The following is an 11,469-nucleotide window of genomic DNA, read 5'->3' on the forward strand; positions in this document are numbered from 1 at the left end:
CACACTCAAACAATTTTAGAAGTTGTTTACAATTATGATTAAGCTCATATAAAATTCTAAACCCCAAAAAAAATATAAATAGAACAAGAGAGAGAGAAAGAGAGAGAGAGAGAGAGAGAGAGGGAGAGATTTTATTGGCAGTCCAACTTTTATTTATTCTCAATCATTCACTTTTTTCTTGGGTAAATTACCATTTCATGCATTAAATATAGCAAAATTCCTGATCCGATACATTGTTCATTCCTACTTTATAATCAACGATCTCGCTAATAAATTACCAATAATCTCGTCGTTAAAAATATCAAGGGTATTTGACTTTAATATTACTTGCGATTTCTCTTGTAATTTATCAAGGAGATCGTTTATTATAATAGTAATGAACTTGCTGGAAAATGTGTTTCGGGGATTAAAATGAACAATGTATTGAAATTGAAATTTTTTCACAAGTTGCACATGTTTACAGAGATTTCTCTATTTACTTTATTTTTAATTTGGGTGTAATAAATAAAAGCTGGGGTGCCAATAATAGTATTCTAATTTTGAAGAGAGATACAAGATAGACGAATTATAATTTTACTACAAAACCTCCCTTACTTTGTCAAGTTTGTTACTCAACAAACCTTGCCTTTTGAACCAAGCTATATTTTAAATCTTACTCAGGGTCATTGGGCCCACATGGATTATCACATTGGCAATTCAATACCACAACCTTCTAGATTTCATCGAAAAACTCTCTCTCTCTCTCTCTCTCTCTCTCTCTCTCTCTCTCTCTCTCTCTCTCTATATATATATATATATGGGTTGAGTTTCGTAGACACATAAAGCTACTCATAAAACTACAACATTTTTGTCTTATATGTGTAGCTTTGTGAGTAGCTTTATGTGTATACGGATCCAAATCCTATATATATACATATATATCTTTTAAGCTTGATCCATGGTGTTGAAAATGAACGACTATTGAACACTGAAATTTAAAATTAAAATTCAACGGTGAAAGTCAACATTTTGATTTATTTATTTATTTTTATTTTTTTTGAAAATTCTTAGAATTTTGTCTTATACAATCATGTGGCATCAAACCTATTTTTGGATGTCACAAATTGATGCAACAAGAAAGTTTTCCTTACTAATTTGGTAAGAAATTTTGTTTTCCTACTTAACAAACCTCTGAATAGGATTAAATCTTTTAAAAATATTAAATACCTACAATACCCTCAATTATTTTAGTCAAATGTCCATTATATCCTCTTTATGCTTTTTTATCAATAAGAGATACAATATACCATGTGTTAATTTAAAGAACTAAGGATATTGTAAGTATTTCATTTTTAAAAGATGCGAGTCCCACTCAAAGGTTTGTTAAGTAACGAACTTGATAAAGTAAGGGGAGTTTTTGTAATAAAATGCAATAGATAAGTCTACCCAACAAATCTTTTTTATTTTTTTATCAGTAAGCCTATTTTTAATGAGTCTAATAACTGGGGCTGGCAAGATTTGAACCCAATTCTCTAGTATCATCACTCAAAGATTTTACCAACTAAGCTAGTTGGTACCTACAAAAAATTCAATTGATAAGTTGGACTTGAATCCACAACCTCAAAAGTTGTTTTGCAACGTGTCAAACCAACTAAGCTATGGGTCTAAGCTCTGCCCGGTAAATCTCTTTATTTAAAAAAAAAATGTAAAAGAATGAAATACCAGTTTTGTATTACTCTATACACCCACCATCTTCACTATCTATTCTCACTGAATGGAAAAGCCTTAACCATTTCACCATCTTCGTTATCTATTCTCTCCATTGCCCCCTCCCCCCCCCCCCCCTTCCCTCTCTTTCATTCTTCTTATTTTCTTCTTTGCACCTAAAAAGTTTCAACAAGAATTTCAAGTTTAAATAAAAGTCTTCTCCTTCTTTGATCTTACTTTTTGTTTTACCCTAACTCCTAAAAATTCACTCGAGTTGAAGTCATTCATACGAGAAAATTTGTATGTGAAATTTTCAGTTCGGTAGGTATCTACCGAAAAAAACTTTTTTATATAAAATTTTGTATTCGATATGCCAGTACCAAAACTTTATGTATATGATCGATAGGTACCTATCAAACCTCGCAAAACAAATTCAATACTGACATATCGAATAAAATTTGTAAGGCTCATTGTTTTAATGTCGATAGGTACATACCGAATTGATTTTGTAATGTTTGGTAGGTATCTACCGAATCATCTAAAGCGTATTTGATCTAAATTTAAACTTCGAATTTTTCAATAAAAACGTTAGTTTTGAGGTTTTTGACTCTAACCTATGCGTATCAAAATTACTAAAATTCCCCTCATCAAAGATATTTTTATATTACAAAAATAACTACTTGCTATAATAGCATTCAATTAATCCAAACAAAAAAAAAAAAAAAAAACATACATCCCATCAAATATACAATTACTTATATAAGAAAATTACAAAAATACCTTTTATAAGTGTTAATAATAAAAATATCCTTTCTCATAGAGGTTTTTTTTTTTGTAAATTTATATGCATGTTATTGTAACAAGTATTAACTTAATTTTTGTAATTTGAACAGTTTTTTTTTTATAATAGATATTTGGCAATTTCAATATGCAGGTTATTACACCTTTGATAAGGATATTTTTGTACATTCATATGTATGTTAATGTAACAAGTACTAAGGGTATTTTTGTAATTTAAATAATCTTTGATGAGACTGAATAAGTAAAAATTATTTTCATATTTTATTTAACATGAAATTATTGCAATTTTTTTTGCATTACAACTATCAACCAAATACGAAAAATAATTTTGCAAGAGATTTTTCATGTGGTTACCAAGCAATTCTAAAAATTTTATTGCAAAAAACATTTGTAGGGCAAAGCAATTGTAAGCATTTGTGGTGTACCAAGTTGGGCTTGGAATACAAATGTTTTGCAATATAACTACTATTTTGTGGCCACTAGGAATTCTCTTGCAAAAATTATTTAATGTGCTTGGTTGATGATATTTGTAATGCATAATATTTTACTATGATTTATTATCAATAAAATGTGAAGAAACTTATTCAACTTTTTAATCAGAGATTCCTAGTTTTCTTGCAAAAAATCCCTCGTCTTTAACTTATCTTATCTTGTTATTGAGGTTTGAAGGTTGAAGGAGATAAGATCTGAGATTGATAATGAGAGTAAAAGTATTTACATTAGAAATTTAAGACTAATAGATTTTTTGAAGAGAAATTAAAAGGTTTGAGTCAGCGGTCCAACATTACTCATCGTATAAATTATTATATTCAAAATTATATAATACTTTACAACTTGAGCCAAAATTTGTCAATATATGTCAAGATTATAGAAAATTACTCCTCTACACTTGAATGCAAATAAAACGAAAGGGGAATCTTCATGTTGTTTTGTTGGTGGGATTACTAGGTTGGAATGTACTCACCTGCATTTAGAGTCCCATTCTTGATTGGTGCAACAATTGAAATAGTTTAGATTAAAACCCTAAGTGTGGGATTGTATTGAACTAATAAAATCTCGAGAGCCTGAGGTTAATCCACGAAAATTATGTAAAAAGTGAACATAAAACATGTGTGAGGTGAAAGAAGAATGGCTTAAACTATGAAAAAGATTTTCCATACTTTCATATGGAGCAAATAAGAAGCGGATTTAAAACAAAATTTAAAGTATCGATGATCCATTCAAAAATCACAATTTTATTCCATTCAACTCGGTTAGTTTCAAAAAAGATTCTCCCTAATCGGATAATGTAACAATTAAATCAAAATTTTATTTTCTAAAATATTTTAGAAAATCTAATGTTGGAATGTGCAACACAATCACATACCACAAGGATTTTCTAAGCAGTCAGTGTAACATTATTCTACAATAAATCAAGAAAAGTCTCAAAACATTCAATGTGGTGATCATAAATATAAACTCAAAGAGAATTTAAAGATTTAGAATCAAATCAACATAATAAACTAACATATAGATCAACCTAAAAATTAACCCACCATTCTTGAACAAAATAAAATTATAATATTTAAATTTCACTTTTAGCCCTTATCGACAATAAATTTCACAAATCTACCTCGAGATACATGAAATAAGATCACAAATGATTTAATTGATTTTGATTAAAAATGGAGATACGGATCTCAGTACAATCCTCTGATTAACAGTCAAGTACAAAAACAAAGATGTTGACGTGTGAGTAACTTTCTTCTTTTCGAGCTTCGTGCATGATCGGCTTAGAATGCGACTTTTGACATGTAGATGATTGTTTTTAATGCTTGATCTTCTGTATAGGTTTTTGTAGATTTTTTTTCTATTTGGACTTTATGTTTAATCGATTGAAAAAAGATTTTTTGACTTCTGAAAAATGACTTTTGAGCTTGATCTTCTCTTGAATAAGAATCAAAGTTTTCTTGAATAATTTTACTTTGTCTCTAGAAGAGGACTTGAGAACTTATCTTCTGAAAAAAAGTGATCCAGGTCCCCTCAAACTGAGGGAGGCTTTAGTATTTATAGACCTAAGAATAATTTAGCTTTTTAATTAGGCCATGACTTAAAGAGCTTTAATTGATTCATTTAAAGGCTAAATTCGTCAAAATCCAATTTTAAGGATTTTATGGATTATTGTTAGGCTAAACTCATTTATTTGGGTGTAAGGCCCAATATTTAATATATAGATTACTTGATTTTGTTTAGATCACAGGCTTTATCAACAGAAACTCAAACTCAAATCATATAAGGTCCATCTCAATCAATACGTCTTAGTTAAAATATGTAGGCTCAAGTCTGATTGTAGAGACTTTTTGATAATTTAAAGAGTTGCGAAGTCTCCTTCAATTTTGATGCCTACAGTCCTAATTAGGATTTTAACCAACAATCTTAAAAGAAAAATCTATTAAAATTGTTGAATGAAAAATCTAGAAAAAATAAATTAAAGACAAAAGTAGAAAAAGAGAGAAATTAGAGAATAAAAATAAGATCAGTGAGAGGTCTAGAGAAATAAATAATGGTATGAGAATAAGCAACATAGAAATAAATAAAAATAGAACATGAGATATGGAAGAAAAGAGAAATTGGCATATGAAGAAAATGGATAAAAATATAAATAAATAAAAACGAGAGTAGTGTGTGCCATCTTTTAGAATGACACAAAATAGAATAATAAATACTTTTGTGTGGTACGTAAGAGAATGTGTAGAGATTTTCTCTTTTTAATTTTTTTTTCTTATTTAGTCTTTAGCCATTCTTTTAACTTGCCTCATATTTGCTCATCTACTTTTTTTACAAGTTTACTTCACCGAAAACTCATCTCTAGCCAGTATATTTCATCTTGAACTTTAGACACATACAAAAATGAAAATTAAATTAATTAAGCTCAAATCATCAAATTAATATTATTAAATTATTATAAACTGAGGATAAATATCATCAATTTATACACTTATTTATCAGATCATTTCATTCTATGGAATGAGATATAAAAATTTCCTTAAGAGTTTTTGTCATTATCATACATCATCTACAATGATGACCCAACCTCATGTATAGATCGGCCTTATAAGTGTTGTAAATTATTGTGAGCCTAAAACATTCAATGATGCCTATTGTGGAATGATGGTTAAAAAGGATATTCCCTTCCATAACTTTTGAATTGATTAAAAAAATAAAAAAGTTTGACTCTTTGCAAATTTTACCTAATTTTCATGTAAATTCTCTTAGGATATGGGCCAAAGTGTTTAAAAAAGACTTCAGAAATAATGGATTTAACTATCTCAATTTCAAAATGAGTTTTTTGACATTTTTTTGTTACTTACACTAGAATTTCAAGTTTAATCTCCTCAAAACATATTCAAATAAAATTCAATATAAAAAAAAAAAAAAATCAATCGATCAATTTAGAAGTAAAATCAATTCCAATCAATCAATTCAAACTTGGATGAGACACTAATTAGAAAATGGTTGCCCACAAAAAAATAGCAAAACGCCTAAAATTTAATCCCCCAGTGAAAGTGATTTTTTGCCTTCCTAATATTAATTTTTCTTCCAAATCAAGAACATAATGTAACTAGAATTCAATTTTAAGTTCTGCAGTTATATTTACTCGATTAGACAACATCGTATATTCATACTGATTGTGACGCCCCAAAATTCGGGTGCACGACTCGATTCATAACCCATAAGTCAGGATGTAAATCCAAATATTGAAAATTGAAAAATTATTAATTATTTATGATAAAAAATGTATGATTTTGGTAAAAGGGATTTCACGATTAAACTTAATTTTTTTTATAACAATCAATACTAGATGTAAACATCGATAATCCAAAATGTATGATTTTATTTGATTATCGAGACACCTCGATATGGTGCATTATCTAAATCGTTAGATTCTCAACTCAATTTAATTTCATAAAAAATACAATAGTTACAAGTTATAGAAGAACATATGAGAGAAAATTTTCAAATTTTTTTAGCAAATGTATGTTATCACATTGTGAATAAAACAGACTCATTTTAAATAAATGGTCGTCAACAGATTACACGCTCAGTATTTTCATGAACAATCGGTAGAGTTGGAAAGCTAACACATAAACTTAAAAGTTTTATATATTGACCATTTTCAGAAAATATATATATATATATATATATTTCTAAGAGAAGAATGGGCTGAACAAAACCCATTTGCAAAGTCAACGGAAATTCAAATTCCAACGATTTTTTTTTTCAAAAAAACATATAAATTTAATATTCATTCGATCTTGATGATTTTTCCCATTTTAGAAAAAGATATTTTCAACCTTTATCAAACCATAATGGTGAAATATTCTAAAATCAATAATTTATTGACTAAAACATAAATAAGATTTGATTTATTCAATGTTTAAAATGAAAAAAAAAAATAATCATCATCACTTTAATTCATTATTCAAAGAAATAAATAAAATAATCCAAATATTCCTAAGGGATAATCCATCACATAGGATCCAATAAATAAATAAATAAATCCCCACATGATTTATTACTTCGCATAATTTATTTCAAGACAAATAAAAGTTGAAATAAGGAAAATATAAATAAAAAAATATGTAATTCGATGAAGACAACTTCTCGGGATGAACATCTAAATTTTTTTTGAATAAATAACATGAGAAAAATCTCCTTAAATATTACTATACTCATCCATAATTTAATCGATATAATAATCATATCGAGTAAATAAAGAATATTGTAAATCTTCTATTATGTAACAGATATAAAAATTAAATAAATAAATAAATAAAGTACATCATGCAATGATGATTTATGAAAAGATCTTACCCACATAACATAGGGCATGCATGCAATAGGTCATACACCCACATAACACAGGGCCTTCCGTGGGACATTTAGAATTTTTCATCCTAGGACACTCTGACTCCTCTAACTCAATCAAGATTTTTACAAATCTATTATGTTAATGCAAAAATATTAGTTTTCGAACCTCATTATCATGAATCATTCATCATTAATGATTCTTCTCCTATAAATAATATATAAAAAGAAATACATAATTTTTTTACATAAAAAAAATATGCACAAGAAACTTCAGTAAAATAAGATAACATTGATACAACGAAAATATCAAGAAAAAAGTATAAGTGTGCACATACCTTATATTATGGTATAAAAATAAAGTATGTTTTAGATCTTGATTAGATGAAGAACTTTCATGTTTCGTCTGAGAGCAAACAACTTTAACAAATAGAAGTTCTAGAGACTTCTCCTATTGTGTTTTTCTAACAATAATGGTATTTCTCTAATTTCTCTTAAGTGAGGTGAGGTGATGTGAGCACGGATTTGGAAAGAGTTCTTAAGTTTTTAAAACTTTAAAATTTTATTTTTTTGATCCCCCAATAATAACCTAAGTTTCCAACAAATTTGTGTGGTTTTAATCTTATAGTTTACACCCATTTAGGCTAAAATATTTCCTACTTTATCATGATCATTGTTTATTGATTTTTGAATCACATAAAAACATCTTAGAGTTTAATATAATCAACTAATAATATTAAAACACATGTCACATTTTGGATAAAAAAATAGGATTTTGTATAATAAGAAAGTGGCATATGGCATTAAAGAGTTTTACAAATTCAAAATTATCAAATTTATGAGATAATAATCAATTAACAAACCAATTTTTCTCTCACAATTCAACAATAATTTAAAATTTAAAAATAATATGTTGAGGCACCTTTTGACTTTTGAAATTTTTTAGAAAAATCCCTCAACGTTTGACTTTGCGTAAAAAAATAATTTTTTTTTTTAATTTCTCAATTTTTAACTAATAAGGCCATAAATATCATCAATTTATTTTTAAAACTTTATTATATAATATATAATGATAAAATATAATATTATTACAAAGTAAATCATGTAAAAAAATCAAAGAAATCATAAAAAATATTTGAATGGCAAAATAGTCTAAAAATCTTCGGTCTCTTAAAATTTAGAAAATTTAATATATTTTGTCAAATTATATTCTAAACATCTTTCATATTTTGGTCGATGTGAAATTTTGACATTTGGATGGTCAAAAATATAAATTACATACATGAAAATTTCGATTACATCCTTAATATAAAGAAATTCTTATTTTTCAATTAAATTATGATTTTTCGGATTCAAAGGTTTATCAAACTCTTGTAAAAAGATAAATATTTTTTTCATAATGATATTTTCAAAGTAATTAAACTATCTTTAGATGAAATTACATTTTTACCTTTAAAGAGAAAAAAATTATTATAAGTACAGAAAATGATAGAAATACAGTTTATATATATAAGTTATGAACTATGTTTTATTAAACATGCCTTTATAATATAATATTATATTTATACACTTTATTATTTTTCAGGGTATTACATTGATTTTTTTTCATTGTTTTCTCATAATTACAGTTATTATTATTATTTTTTCATTGTTCTCTCATAACTCAAAACAAGTACTTCACAAAATGCCTAATACATTATTTATTCTCTGACATAAAATTTACTTTAAGGAGGTTTTTTTTTTTTCATATTTCCACCAATAGTCGAATACTTAGTGTAGACACCCCATTTTGCCTCTATCATGTTCGAGAGATCAACAAAACGTGTGAAAAAAGGATTCAATCCTAGTGAACAACCATAATAAGCCCAAATTCAATTCCTAAGCTCAAGTCCAAAACCCACTCAAAGCCTATTTCAAAACCCAAGCCCATAACCCAAATCTATGATTCAATCTAATGTCAAGCCCATGCTAGATCTATGCCAACACTAAAATCCCATGGCCTTACACCTCTCCCTCCAAAAAGACACATGGTGATCTCTCATAAGTTCCAATACCTAAGAAGGATTTTCATTGGTGGGACAATATTCCAACTTCATTGGAGAGCCAACTCCCTTGAGAAATCCCAAGAATGACTTTCTCAAAAACTAAGATCAAACCAAAAAGGTGTTTTGATCTTTGATAAAAATCTCTAAAGCTAAGAGAAGTTCCAATTCTACCCTCAAAAGATAAAAGTTTCAATTACATGTATGGAACTCTCCTATTTACCCATTTCAAAAATATATATCCAACATTATTTTATGAGATATTTATAAAAAAAATCCTAAACTCAAGTTTATACATGACATTCTCCTATTAACCATCCCAAAAATATTTTTGCCTCTTACCCTTTATTTTTTTTACTTTTGAGGATAATTATATGAGACCCAACCATCCACCTTTCTATATGGCATTCCCTAATATGTTATCCCAAATTCACTTTCCACCCATCACTCCATAACCACCAAATTTGTACCACATGGCTTAATTAAATGATTTTATCTAAGAGGCCTCATGCTAAATTCTACATTTTGCCCTCAAGAAAATAAAAAACCTAAAAGATTTCTAACACTTTTCTTATGTCATTTTCTAAAATTCTTTGGGTTGAACCTTTTTACCCCAAGAGGTCTCCCAAACCTTAATAAATAGATGGCTCCTCAAGGCAAATGGGGAGGAGAATTTCAGAGTAAGAAAATTCTACCCAAATCTCTAATCACCTCTTTGGAACCTTTAGAGCTAAAAGAAGAAGAAGTGAGAGAAAAATAAGAAACTACAGTGGGGTGGAAGATGTAAGTGTTGAATTTTTTTTATTTATCTAAGTCCATTTGCTTCTCTCTTTTTCACTTAGTCCCTATTTGTTATTTTGTTTATGTTATTTACAATGTAGTCTCTTTACTTTCTTTCAAGGGCATAGGGTTGAAGAGAGTAAATCTTTTCTTTTAGAAGTCGTCTTCCTCTATTAAGTCCCCAATAAGTTCTAATATTATTCAAGGTTTCTTTTATGTTTCTAGCACTTTACTTTCAAGTTCTTTCGATTTAATTTCTTTACTTTAATGACTAAGGAGAAAGAGAGTAATCCCTATTTATTTGAGGTAATTTTTGTTAGAACCCAAATTTCGTGTAGCCCAATTGACCTACATGCTTTTAGTACTTTATTTGCACAAGAATTATATATATTAAATACGTCAATAATAAATGATAATTCCCAATATAATTAGACTTAGATATACACTCTTTAAGTTTTAGTAGGAAATCTTGATGGATAAGAATCTTATTAAAAGAGGATATCTAGGCCCTCTATCTCAAACTATTTAAGTGGATCGGTACCCCATAATAGTAAGAGACGCACAACATATTCATAGGGTTCTGAATTGTAGTGATTTCCATCAATCACTAGAACTCTAGCCAATTCAAATAGAGTTTGAAAATTAAAGAACACAATTGGGGAATTGCGCACATAAGTTCGTTGACATGTGGATTACGAAATGCACACCTCGAGCATAATCTTGGATCATCGATTTGACTTATGCTACAAGGTAAGAACCATAAACTTTGATTCTTAAGAATATGAATAGGTTTCTTAAGATATATGAATGATTCTTTATCTTTGGGAATTATAGACTAATTGTTATGTGAATAAATATTTTGTATGTTTTAAATCTAACAATCTTCTCCTTTATAAATTCATTTATACATACGCCTCAAGCACACACCACCTTCTTCATGTTTAAAAAGATTACAAGTCAAAAATATTGATCTCTTTAAATCTATGATTAAAATTTCAAGCCAACAAAAAAAATAATCCCAAAGTGGATAAAATTGCATGCATAAGGTTTAGACTCTCCAAGGGTGTGTCCAACCCATGGACATGTCTCTAAGGTTAAACCAACAAAAATAACCTTCCTAAGGATGCATGAGTGTTTGAAAATAGCTTAGAAGCAAATGAGATGAAATTCATGGCGATTCACACCAAATCCTCTAACTTACAAAAAAAAATCAGCAAGCCTATACTTTTGTATATGGCTTGCTCATCACCTCTTGTAGGTCAAATTATAGTTCGTTAGACTTTTAACTTCTCTATAATCCCTTCTATTTAAA

Source organism: Akebia trifoliata, chromosome 5, assembly GCF_017979445.1.
Source record: "Akebia trifoliata isolate Shusen 1 chromosome 5, ASM1797944v1, whole genome shotgun sequence".
Lineage (NCBI taxonomy): Eukaryota > Viridiplantae > Streptophyta > Magnoliopsida > Ranunculales > Lardizabalaceae > Akebia > Akebia trifoliata.